Source organism: Dermacentor albipictus, chromosome 7 (genome assembly GCF_038994185.2).
Source record: "Dermacentor albipictus isolate Rhodes 1998 colony chromosome 7, USDA_Dalb.pri_finalv2, whole genome shotgun sequence".
NCBI lineage: Eukaryota > Metazoa > Arthropoda > Arachnida > Ixodida > Ixodidae > Dermacentor > Dermacentor albipictus.
In genome coordinates this window covers 40,753,713-40,766,169 of record NC_091827.1, presented here as the reverse complement: position 1 = coordinate 40,766,169, position 12,457 = coordinate 40,753,713, and the positions used below count along the sequence as shown (strand labels likewise).

General features: G+C 42.9%; 1 long non-coding RNA gene across 1 annotated transcript; it reads left to right on the top strand.

Annotated features, from left to right (window-relative positions):
* The first annotated feature begins 515 nt into the window (after nt 1-515).
* On the top strand, nt 516-10,355 carry LOC135920996 (uncharacterized). Its single transcript, XR_010570403.1, has 4 exons — nt 516-696; nt 3,255-3,434; nt 9,108-9,290; nt 10,050-10,355. It is a non-coding gene; the product is annotated as an uncharacterized lncRNA (long non-coding RNA).
* The last annotated feature ends 2,102 nt before the right edge of the window (nt 10,356-12,457 follow it).

The window sequence follows — 12,457 nt, the reverse complement described above, 5'->3', positions numbered from 1 at the left end:
CTGAATACTTCTTGACATAGTTGTGATTAACGTAATGGGCTTCTCAAGTATTACCTTAAATATGTGACCTCCAAATCCCCATGACATCACACTAAAATATATGCCGGCAGTCAATTTGCAATTTCATTCCGTTATATTTTATCTAGCTGCACAATAGAGCACTGAACTCCCGGTGGTCAGCGTAATAACAGAGTGGCCGAAGGAAACGTGGATATTGATGCCTCCGAAATAAGAATAAGCCTCACCAATCGCATTCCAACCTCGGTAAAAAGCTGTGAAAACCGCTTCGCTGGCACTGCAAACGCAGCGCGGATTGTAGCCGATGAATTTCGGTGCCTCTTTTTCCAGAGGAACACAGAAATCCTTGCAAGTCGCAACAGGGACCGAAGCTGCGCGAAAAAAATTAAAACAAGCAAAAACCAAGCATGTGCCTGGCAATCCATACATCACTCTCGACTGTAACAATTGCAGGCTCAGCCCCTATGGTTCGCCGCCAAACGTGCAGTATTTTTCCGCAATGGAACATGCAAATAATGGCTGAGTCAGCAGACGCACAACCTTTATTTCAATAATATCAAGCTGTAGAAACGCTCATGGTTGCCTGAGTAACGCTTGTGTACGTTCGTGGAAGCTCTGGTAATATGGCTGCACTCAAATGTGTGCTTTTGCTTCTTGTCATCAGAAATGATGTGAATGGTAGGTACAGCTTTTCGCCAACTCTCTCCTGGGTGTGCACAGTCTGTTCTATAATATCAATTTTCGTTTATTTTTTATTCTGCTGAGAACGAATGTGTTAAAAACCAAATATTGATGCAGTGTTGTAAAACACGTTCATCTACATATAATTATTAATATTAGTTGTCGTTACACCTCCTGTATCCATAGACGATAACACGCAGATGACGGATCCCGTTTTTCAAAAGTGATCCTTTTTAGAATACACGCTGGCACAGACGAAGGATTCGTTTTGTTCGACACTTATTATTTGTGGCCATGAGCCATGCTATTCTCACCGATTGCCATGACAGTCCCACCAATGGCCAGAGTCGCACAAGGAGAGTGTCGCTTGAACTAACATTCAAGTACGAAAGTAGAAATATATTGAATAGAATTGTTTTGTTACCTTGTCTACGATTTGCTAAACTGAGCAACCCGGCCTACTTCTCTGTGGCACTTTGAAAATAACGAAAAATTTACACTACTTGCGCACTTGACAGAGTTAGTTCAGTTTCCCATTTCAAATTAGTAAAGCTGCGCAGCTGTGTGTTATGGAACCTTATTTCCACACGGATAGTGAAATGTGAGGAGCGACGCCAAAGGACAGCCACATTACATTAATTTTGAGCTTTAAAGAAGAAGCTGGAATGCTAGTATCCAGGGGGTCAGTCAGTGGCGTAGCTAGGTCGTCTGGCACCCGGGGCCCATAGGTCTTCTGTCACCCCCCTCCCCGGGTGTAGCCGGCGGAAAGAGGGGTGTCTTCAGACGTATATGACACCCCCCCTCCCTCACTGGCCCCTTGCACCCGGGGCCCACGGCCCCCCGGCCCCCCCTGTTGCTACGCCACTGGGGTCCGTATTTTGGTGAAACACAAACAGCAGCATAGTAAGCTTAAGTGGTTTAGAGCTAATATAAAGTTTAGTGTTTGAAGATTGTGCCGGATTCTTTAGTGTACAACGGCTTCGTGGACTGAACAGGGAGCTGCGAAAAATATAAGGCTCCATGCGGGCCAATTGCTCAGACTTCTGTTATGGCGTAAAGTACCTTAGCTTTGTGTTCTTGAGCAATAAATTTTCATGTGCGATATATTAGTACTATTTATGTGCGTGGCACTGATAATACATTGTAAGCGATAGACTTCAGCGAGAGAATTGGACCAAGCATATGTGATCTGCACGGCTCACTAGTTCCCACCTGATAGATCGCCGGTGCAAACAGTTTGCTATTTCCACCCTTTCCTGTGGCTTTGAAATTTATTAAGCCGCCCAGGCATATTACAAATATTCATCAGGTCTTGGGATTAAGGAGATGTGGCCGAAAAAGCACTATGCAGCGCAAATGTCCGCGCACCAATGGCAGTTTTCTGAAACGTGGTAGTTTTCTGAAACTTGGTAACCTATTGTGTTGTGGCGTGGACAGCACATGGGTTTTATTTTGTCTCACAAAAATGACCTGGAAGTATACTTCTGTCATTAGTTCCTTATTTTCGCACCTCGCATGTAATGAAAATACTTTAGTGCAGACATAAATGTCAATTAGAATGGATCACAAATTCATTAATGAATGGATCACTGTAGCTACAAGTACGTGTCAGCAGATTTTAGCGTTGTCTTCCTATAGTAGCAAAGCGACTAAGGTACTGCATGATAAATACTGTGCATTACATATTCATTATATACTTCCTGTAGAAAATATAAATAGTTTCAAGCAGAATGCAGTCGTTTCTGTGCAGATTTTTGTTATGTAGGTAAGTTTTGAAACATGCATAAGATCAATAATATTTGTAATTTACGCTACGAAAGTTCTCAATGATTGCTATGCTGACAGTGTCTTTGCGGTTTGATTCTCGGAATATTCGCGAGAACTTTGGAAAGGCAAGCGAGTTAGAAGTGGGATCACTGGCGTTGGAGTGAGAAAATTATGACACTTTATAGAGACATGGACTCGAATTTAGGCGTCGAGTTGCTAGAAAGTAGGGAGAAATGTTTGACGCATGACCCAATCTGCTTCTTCAAATACGCGCTGATTCGGTCTATCAAGAAATGCGTCTTGCGTGAGAATCTCACGGCTGGAGCCAGCCTTTTGATAAGAGCCTCAAAAACGAATAATATGCGCGTTGATTTAGCGTAGTGCGTTTTGCACTGCATACATGAGTGGTTTCAGGGGAAATTTACAGGGTAAACGGCATTTTATTTTCTGGCCAAGTTTGCAGAAAGTACAGCTCAAACTATTTCATCTGTTCAGGCTCAGGGGTGTATTGTACAAGGCGTAGGAACGACCTACTTAGATTCTGTAATTAAGGCATATGCCAACTACAGTAATCCGTTTGCAGTTATAAAATTCTTGCAAGTTTCGTACAGCTCTGTAAATACTGCTTTATGGGGCGATGAAAGTCTGCTAACATGTAAACAGGTGAATGTTGGAGGTACATCTCCCACTGACTAAATTGGAAAATTATCTGTAAATGAAACACAAAATGCTTCAGCTCACAGACATTTTAACACTTAAGCTGTGGAAGTATGTTCTTTTTTCTGCAGCTGCAAGATGGAAATCTGAGTACTGTCTTCAACCTCCATCATATGGGACCTGCAAAGGGCGTATTGCATCTTGGTACTATGACCCGGGGATAGAAAATTGTAAGATGTTTTACTACTCAGGTTGTGGTGAAAACAAAAACCGATTTTCCTCAGAAGGCTGGTGCCAGTGGTATTGCCTACGTAATTACATAAATTCTTCTTGTAAATTCCAAAAATTTATAAAATGCATACACTTAACAAATGTTGCTATATAATTTAGAATATTGCAAAACATTCGACTCTATGTTGAAAACGTTAACATTGTAGAATATGTCCAACATATATTACAACCTCCAGGATCTTTTCTCAGTGCCTTAACAAACACGTGAGAACGAGGAGATTTCGGCATCAATTAGGCAGGATGACAAACGCCAATGTTCTACATCCACAGACGCTATAAAAACAAGCATTGAACAGTTGTAGCAACGCGTGGCTGAGCAGCTTCGTCTTGCTCCAGCAGCTTCGTCTTGCTCTAACTGTGCTTAACGAGAACTTGTTTCTAAAATAAAGTGATTTAACTTTATATGAGGCTCACAAAGCCGTGCTAAAATTCTTGTGAGCCACGGAATGATACCCTCGACTGTAACGCTCGTAATCTACATGGGACTGGGTGATGTCTTGCGGAGTGTCGACCACTCACTTTTGCTTTCTTTTATCTCTCTTTTCATTTTTTTTTGCCCCGGCGAAGCTGGTTGACATGGTATCCTGTTTGAGAGACAGTTGCTGACGCGCTCATTTTCGCTTTGAGGTGGTTGTAAGAGTTAGCTACTTACTTTTAATAGCATAAGAATGGCTTCAACAATGATGCGGAGCTCAAGTATTTAGAATGTAGACAAATAAGGGGGTCGCCATGGCAAGTACTTGCAGCGAGATGAACCTCCAAAGATATAGCGTCATAACGGGGGTATATAAAGACGGAACATAAAGATCGAACAATAGGCGCATGAGACAATGGCATTAGTGCTTTCGTAACAACAGTATTGCGATTTGAATGTAGCGCTGAACTTTAATTATTATTCACATCATCGTAAAGCATTTTACCGAGACTATAAATAAAAATTCATAATTTACCTTTCAAATGTTTACGAATAGCATTTGAATTTATAATTTACAAATAAACATTTCTAATCGAATGAAGTGCTCAATGATGTCATCAAGCACGTTTTTGAACACGAGCAGCAGCGGAGGCGAATTTCGCTGCTTACTAGCCTTCAATGCGCGGTCTCCTTCCTATTCGCTATCGGCCACTATGACTAAGGGGCTAAGGCAAGCCCACATTCAGGCACCTTCCTGTTTGGCATACGTAGATTTTGCCACACAATAGAAAAATCTGGTAGACAACCCCAAAACTGCAATTCATGCAGGAATTCGTTTGCTTTGTTCCACACCCTTGGGACCTATTCATGCTTCTTCCTATGCGCGAGCATAATCCATCAAGCTTGTCAGGAGCCGAAAACGTCACCTAAACTCCAAATCGTTTCACAAGCTTTTTTAAATTGTCGGAAGTCTTGTGAATATCAGGGAGAACATTACGTTTTTTATCTTTGCGTTCCGTTGTAGCTTCACTAGTATCGTTTTCCGTTTTCATCTTCTTAGGCACTGCTTCTGATACTGAAAAAATGACTGATTGCAGGAAACCAGCTTCTAAACTTACAATCTGTTTGTCAAAGCTTCCCTCTATTGTATGTGTGCATGACTTCTTTAAGGCTAATTTGGTATACTGGGTGACTATTGCTCACTTCACCGTTTTCAAATCAGCCGAATCGTAGTGAAACAATGGGTGCTGGGACTATAATCTTCGCTTATAGCCCCAGCACACATAATTGTAAATGAAGGCTATAGCGTTGTGTAAACACTGGATCCCAATATCCTCTGTTCATGAGTAAAAGTCAACCCTTTGCCAACGCCCTCAAATTTCTGTATTACACCTGCGATGTTGTCGTCATACGTGGAGCACTCTTATATTGGTGTCGTCATACGTAGAACACTCAACTCGGTTATTCTGTGTCAAGGCCCTTTGGGTAGTATCTTGACACACAACAATAATCGTCGTCTGTCTTGCTTGCGTTTCCTTTCTTGAAAACGCTGCGATAGCTTCATTCCTGTCGAAAACGCTCTGCCGTGCTGATAACGCCCGTGTCATTCGTGACTTGTAAGTACCGGGCTCGCAGCGATAAAGAAAGGAAATACGGACAAGACTGATGAAGATTACTGTCGTGTGGCAAGATACAACCCAAAGTGAGTAATTTTGTTTACAAGTGAACTGGCAAGATTTTTTAAAAGTACAAGAAAATCGTAAACATAAAAAACACCGTAGCAATCTGGTCACGGTCGATCCCTTCGTTCACCGCTCTGTAAAATTCCGATGAGAAAATATTGCACAACATAGGAGCAACAGAGGAACCTATGCATATGGCCTGTTTCTGCACGTAAACTTATTCTTCAAGCTCGACGAAGGTACAGTTAAAGTGAAACTCAAGCAACGCTGAAAGCCTATTAACACTCAACCCGGCAGTTTTCTGAAAGGACACTTCGCGGTTAACTTCAATACATTTTCGAACAGCCGTAAGCAATGAAAAGTGGGGATAGAATAAAACAATCCACCTATGTCAAAGGAAAAAGCATGACCAGTGTTGTCGTTCGTCAGTATAAACTTAGTAAGAGCTTCAGAGTTTTTTTTCTTTGTTTCAAACGGGTCGCTCACTTTTTGATGCGACAACACTTCCGCAAAAACCTGCTTACGTCGTTCTGCCAGGTTCGTGTTTGACTCACGAAAGACCGGAAGGAGATTTCCTCCTTGTGCGCCTTTAAGAAACACGCCCCAAGCCATCCCCTTTGCTTTGTTTGATTGAGTAGCGAGGTTGTGCAGTTGAATCTCTCTGCACGTGGAAACAGCCTTCTTCTTTATCTTTGCGGCTTTTACTGGCATAGGCTGCGCCTGTGTGCGTGTGTGCTCTTTGCGGTAGTTTGTTAGCGCAGTTATAAAACTGTTTGCTAATATGCACCAACTCATCCAACCAGCTCCTCTGGTCTTAAAGGAACTTGCGGATACAGCTGCGCTTATTATGACGTGAAGTGCAGAGCGCGCAAAGCACTAAATCATGATTTTTATGGAGAGTAGTGAATGAAAAGCAGGACAACAGTATAAAAATAAGATATAAGATACATATTATCCTCTCGTTATTGTATGGTAACCAGAAAGGTTGAATACAAGCAACGTGGCCTCCAATAAAACCAGTGAGTTGTTCGGCTACACATAGAAACAATTTATTTTGTTTGGTTTACGTCAGAGAGAGTAAAGTTACTCTAAGAAATGTACACAGGCCACCGGAGAGAGAGACGTGCCTCTAGCCTGCAACTCCACGTTGAGCAAGGGGCTTGTCAGAATGACAAGGGCAGAATAACAAGACAAAGATGGTATGATGTAGTTGATCATGACAGGTGCTGCACTGTCTACTGTTTCCGCACAACAGACACCTGGACGCTGTTCGGTGCATCCATCGTGGCGGAGAGGGTTTTACTCATTGTAGTCTAGCCAGAAGACCGCCTTTGGCATGACTTCCACAGCTGTTCTCGCCACTTGTGTATTAGACCGAGCCACGAACTGCGACTGACCTTCAATAATTTTTTTATTGCAGGATTGCCTTAACGAGCGATCCCAGCGGGGTAGTGTCGAAGTCATCGTGTTGTATTTCGGGATATTCGGAAGCCCGCAGTGGTAACAGTGGCCATGCATTCCTGTTCAGACTTTTGGTGTTCATTTCACGCATTAGCTTTGCCCCTTAAGTGCCGATGACGAGGTAACTTCTCATCACAATGAGCGTTCACTGGTGGCCATGGCGAGTTACCTCGCCGCAAAGTTTGTGCAATTTACGTACGCGTGAATAGTACGTGCAGTTTCTTGCAATTTTGACAAATAAGTAATACTCAATGACATTTACTTTCTTTGCTGAACAAGACAATTAAAATGCAATACGCATTCCTGGTATCATATACTGACACAGGTACATGTTTATCTTTATCGGTCGACCGCGTTTCACCGCCGAACAAATGTTATCGCACAGCGCAAGACGCGCCTGTCTGTGTCGAAAGTTTCTGGAATGTTATCGATGGTTCCATCCGATGTCTCTTACCGAGCGTTGTGTAATCTGACTGCATCTATGCGCGACGCGTATACTCTAGAACATAGTGGATGACACGCGGCTCCCAATGATTATACGGGAATGGTCGACCCCAAATGTATAAAAGTCGCCGCACTTGACCCGCTGATCAGATTTTCGACAATCTCCGACTGTGTTCGCCGCTTTCGTTGAGCATTCAGTGTAGCCTGTTTTTTTTTTTTAGGGGGGGGCGCAGGTTTGCCCAATAAAGTTAGTTTCCCAATTCACAGTTTTTATTTTTTTGCTGTGTCCTCAGCCGTCACTACCACGTGACAATATTTTGAAGTAACTGGCGTATTTATGAAGGTATGAAAAAATACACACATTTTAAAGTTTTTTATTTGTCTTGGCAGTAGAGGCTAGGGCGTTAATATGAAGTCATCGAGGACAACACCTGCACCGGTGTGACCGGAGCCATCGGGTTCTGATTCCGCTCGTGCATTCGTTTACCACAAGATCGCTTTCTCCGCTACGGACGTTACCATCTCCTTCTGCATGAAATGTTCATGCTACTGTCTTGCAGAACTGTAATGCGCTTTGCTATCTCTGAACAATACTTAATGTTTCTTTTATAGTTGTCATTGCAATTCGACAGTTTCGTTGTCTCAAACGCTCTTAAAGTTTGATCATGGCTGCCTGTACAGTGAATACGTGTCGTCTTGCCAGTGCAGTTTCAAATACCATGGTCCAACTTTAAGTACTTGTGACACTGCAGCGGTGAGGCCACAACAGGGCGTACCCGATGTCTTACATTGCCCACCATAACGTGAGAAGGTATGGTGTCTCCCTCAAAGAAGTAGCTTAATGCTTATTGAGTGGCCAAAGGCGATGTGAATCAATGAACCTTGCTTTTTAAGCCATCTCCTCCAATTTCTTGTTGCTGATGTCAATGACCATGAAAAAAAAAAGAAATCGCCCGAACTTCCAGACACCCGAGTGCGCAGATGGTTTTCTGTTCTTTAAGGGTGACTTGCATCGCGATGCAAATCGTTACTATAGTACTGAACTGGGTATAATTTATTCATTGAGGGACCACTCACTGGAGGTAACCATTAAGAATCCGCCTTCGTATGAAATTCAAAATATTTGACATGCCCGGATTACAATTGCTTAAGTCAGCGGTAGTCATCTGAAGGGGAGTGGCTCTCTCGTCCTTACTGGTCCAGTGTTGTTTCCTTTGGAATCTTTAGTCTCTCACGACACTGAAGTGACTGTCCGAGTTGATGGCTTCACTGTTGCAGAATAAACAGGTTTGAGAGATGCCCAAGAAGGCGCACCAATCTAGACACCGAAGCGTAGGTGCCGATGCACGAAGCGCTGGGCTCAACGCCACACGCGAGGTCCCCTCCATGATCACCTGAGACGGCGTCCTGCTTAAAAAAAAAACATGTCTATTCTATGTAACAACGAATGCTATCGAAGCAAGGCTTGACGCGAGGTTTGCTGATGTCACCTTGTCTTCGTCCCCATCTCACTTCAGACCATTCGTAAACTCAAGGTTCTTATAGAATTTAACATTATCGATGATGAGAAAGCATTGCCGCTTTTCGACTTTTACGCGGCTTCCACTTTTCTGCGGCATCATCACACGATGGTTCGTTGTAAGGCATTAAGTGCAGAATATTTTGCGTATAACTGTTGCTTTTTTTCTCAGCCAGAAACAAGTTGCGGAAGAATGTTTGCAGCCGGAGGTAATATGGTGAGAAGTGCTATGGCCGAACGCAGCGATGGTACTTTGATTACAAGAACAACATATGCCGTGAATTTAAGCATGGCTACTGTGGACTTGTGCCTAATCGGTTCGACACTTGTGAGCAATGCATAAGGAGATGCAGTGGTAAGTTCGCCAGTGGTCCTACACCAGACCTATTCAATAAACTGAATCATATACATTGATGAGAATACCGATATCTCCTAAAAGAATTGCATGAATTTATATAGCTGATACATGAACAAGGTCGCATAGTATCAGTTAATTGCTCTAGAAGATCCAAGCCAAACCAAAATATCTTACCACTGCGATCTCCCAATTTAGTAATGGATGGAAGTACGGTTGTGGGAAGAAGTTGAGCAATGTCAAACACAGATTCACAAACTGTGATAATATCTAACGAAGTTCGACAGTTGCTTTCTGATCTATGTCGCCACGTTTGTAGTAAAAAAAAAACGTTATTCATCTGCCACTCAATTATATGCGCTATCTGCTTTCGTCACCATGGCTTCATATATTCAGCCAAACTTGAACACAAGCCAACACAAGCCCTCATAAAGTTGCGCGCAACATTAAATAAGCGAAGCCGAGTTCCTACAATCCACGCTCAGTAATTGGACAGTGCAGCGCCAAAAGGCATTGTGAAACACGGATATAAAGGATCACGAGGCCTAAAGATATAATACGAGCTAGCATAAACATGTGACGTTAACTCCACTGGCGCTTGCAATCAGGTACTTCAATAGCTGTGTTATCGTTAGTATTATCCACTAAATTAAACAAGTTACTGCGATCATAGCTAAACCCCACTGCATTTTAGTACAATTATTATGCAAGCTATGGGTTACTGTTGATAAGTGTATGTCTGTTCTCCTTCTGCCTTAGATTCTGATCCCAATGTTTCCTGCACTGTGCCTGATGGCACGAAGAAAGGGTAATGGACGGACACACATTATCGCTCTACGATAACACATCGAGAATGTCTTCGAAACGGACAATCGGTGCTTTCGGCCAGAACTTCTGAACACGCAGCTCCGGGGTTACATGAAATTTCTAAAAAGCATGGAATAAATGTGTGTGCTCGATTCGTTCATGTGCAGCGTTTAGGACTCTGCACTGGAACGTTTTATGCGTCTTGGTACGTTACACAAAACTGGTTATATTGGCATGAGAAACTTTTATCCCTGAACATATAGCGGCAGCACCATCAGTATGACCGGTGACCCGAGTTAGACCTGAGATGGTCTCGGCTGAGCCACGAGCAGAAAAAGACCTTAATCTGCCGCGCCACCACGAGCCAACAAAACAAAAAAGAAGCTATTAGCTATCACAACCAAACGCACGAATGCTATTCAAATGACGCTAGTTTCTCGGTGTGGTGCGACAATACGACGAACTTTAGTTGAGCCTCGAAGGCACCTATTTTTGTACTCCCATCGCTAGTTCAGACTGTTTATTTTTAATGTTTGCCACGTAAAAGAAACTCTTATTCCTGTGTGATCTTGCACGGTCTGAAATAACTTGTATTGCGGTATGCTTATGTTCCTAAGTGTACTGAAGATTTGTTATTGCTGTTGCTCGGTAACACTTGTACACTTTCCCTTCTTTGACATAGACAGCAAGCTCATCCCGTCGCAATCGCAGAATTTTTGCGCAAAACAAACGTCATGGCACAGTTTATGGCAACATCAGTTTTCGGATTCAAATGTCACGGTATTGATGTAGTTTAGGGAGCATCCATTATACTTCTGTTTTGACATCTCCATGACATTGCCATGACTGTATTTTATGGCAGCGGTTCAAAGGATATGATGGCTTAGCTTGAATATGAATGTCCCACAAATAGCAGAGGTCAAGAGTGTAGAATGTTACAGAGCCATTAATAAAGCTCAAAACTCATTGAAGACTTCATAGTTCAAGACGTCAATGTTTGCAGATGTCACGTTTACTGGAGTTGGGCAAATGACGATGCTTTTCATACAAGCCTGAATGGTCCTACCGTGACGCATTAGGAGCCGTCGGGTTATAGGGTGGTATTTTTATTTAGTCCGCGTGCTCGTCTTAGCTAAGGGATTAATGGGGCAATGCTGGGGCGGGTTGTGTATGTCCTGCATGGTAATGTGTCAGTGAAATCCTGTTGCGATGTCCCGCGTTCTTTGCTTCCTTGCGTGCATACTCAATCTCCGCATATATACAGCCCCAGTCAGCCGTATATACATAATTAGAATACACTTTTTATGAAATTTATATATAACTGTAATGCTCTTTCATCGCTACTTCTGCTCCCATAGCGCAAGTTAATATTTATCATTCACGCTTTTTGCTTAGCATCGAGGTGATCATATTCATTTGGGTTCAGCTGCAAAGTCAACCATGTAATGCACCTTTTACGGAACTGATGAGCAGCGATATCGTCAATGAATTAAATTTTGCCAAATGATTACAGTTTCACTACCGTCCCTCCCTGCACACAAGTTGTCCAAACATGAAAACGGTTAACAAGAACATGGATAGCAGAAGTGACGAACAATAGTCGATAAGTGTTCTCGCGATTTATAGCAGGAGCCACCCATGCGATTGGTGGCAGAAGCACCACATCTGTTGATCGTTTTAACAAGGAACTCGGTTTCCTTACCATAAAATCATTTACGCATGTGTAGTGAATTTGTGAGAGCGTGGAAAAATTGTGCTCCAGAGAAACGAACATTTACTGCTAGCTTGCGCTGTGTCTTCCATCTTGTTCTCCTTTTTGTCGTTGTTCGCCATGCGCCATACAACCCGAGAAAACATAGGAGACGACAGAACACGTTACACTAACGTCGTGTGTTGCCGTGCCTGTGGTGCCATGCCCGGCCGTCACATGGCTTACATTCGCTGGGCAGCAGCATGAAGCCGCCAGCCGTAGCAGCTAGTCCTCAGTTGCATTCGATGCTCCTAGGCTCAGTAGCATCCGGTCCTCACGGATGCAGGCAAAACATAAAAAAGTCATAGTTTCTATAATCAGTAATCATCTGATAAAGTAACAGCGATTGCTAAATATCAAAGCAGCGTGCACGGTAATTATCGCGAGGTTCACACACAGAAACCCGTACGTAATAAATAAGGAATGTAACAGTGCAAGCCTGTTATGATGCTCTCCCAAACCACGATTGAAACACATACCGGCATCTGTGTCGCTGTGCCCACTGATCACATTCTAGGACAAGAATTTTATTAAGGGTATAGTTGCAATTCATCCAAGGATAAAGCGAAACAATACGTTTATTCTTATAATGAATACCAAGCATCATTCG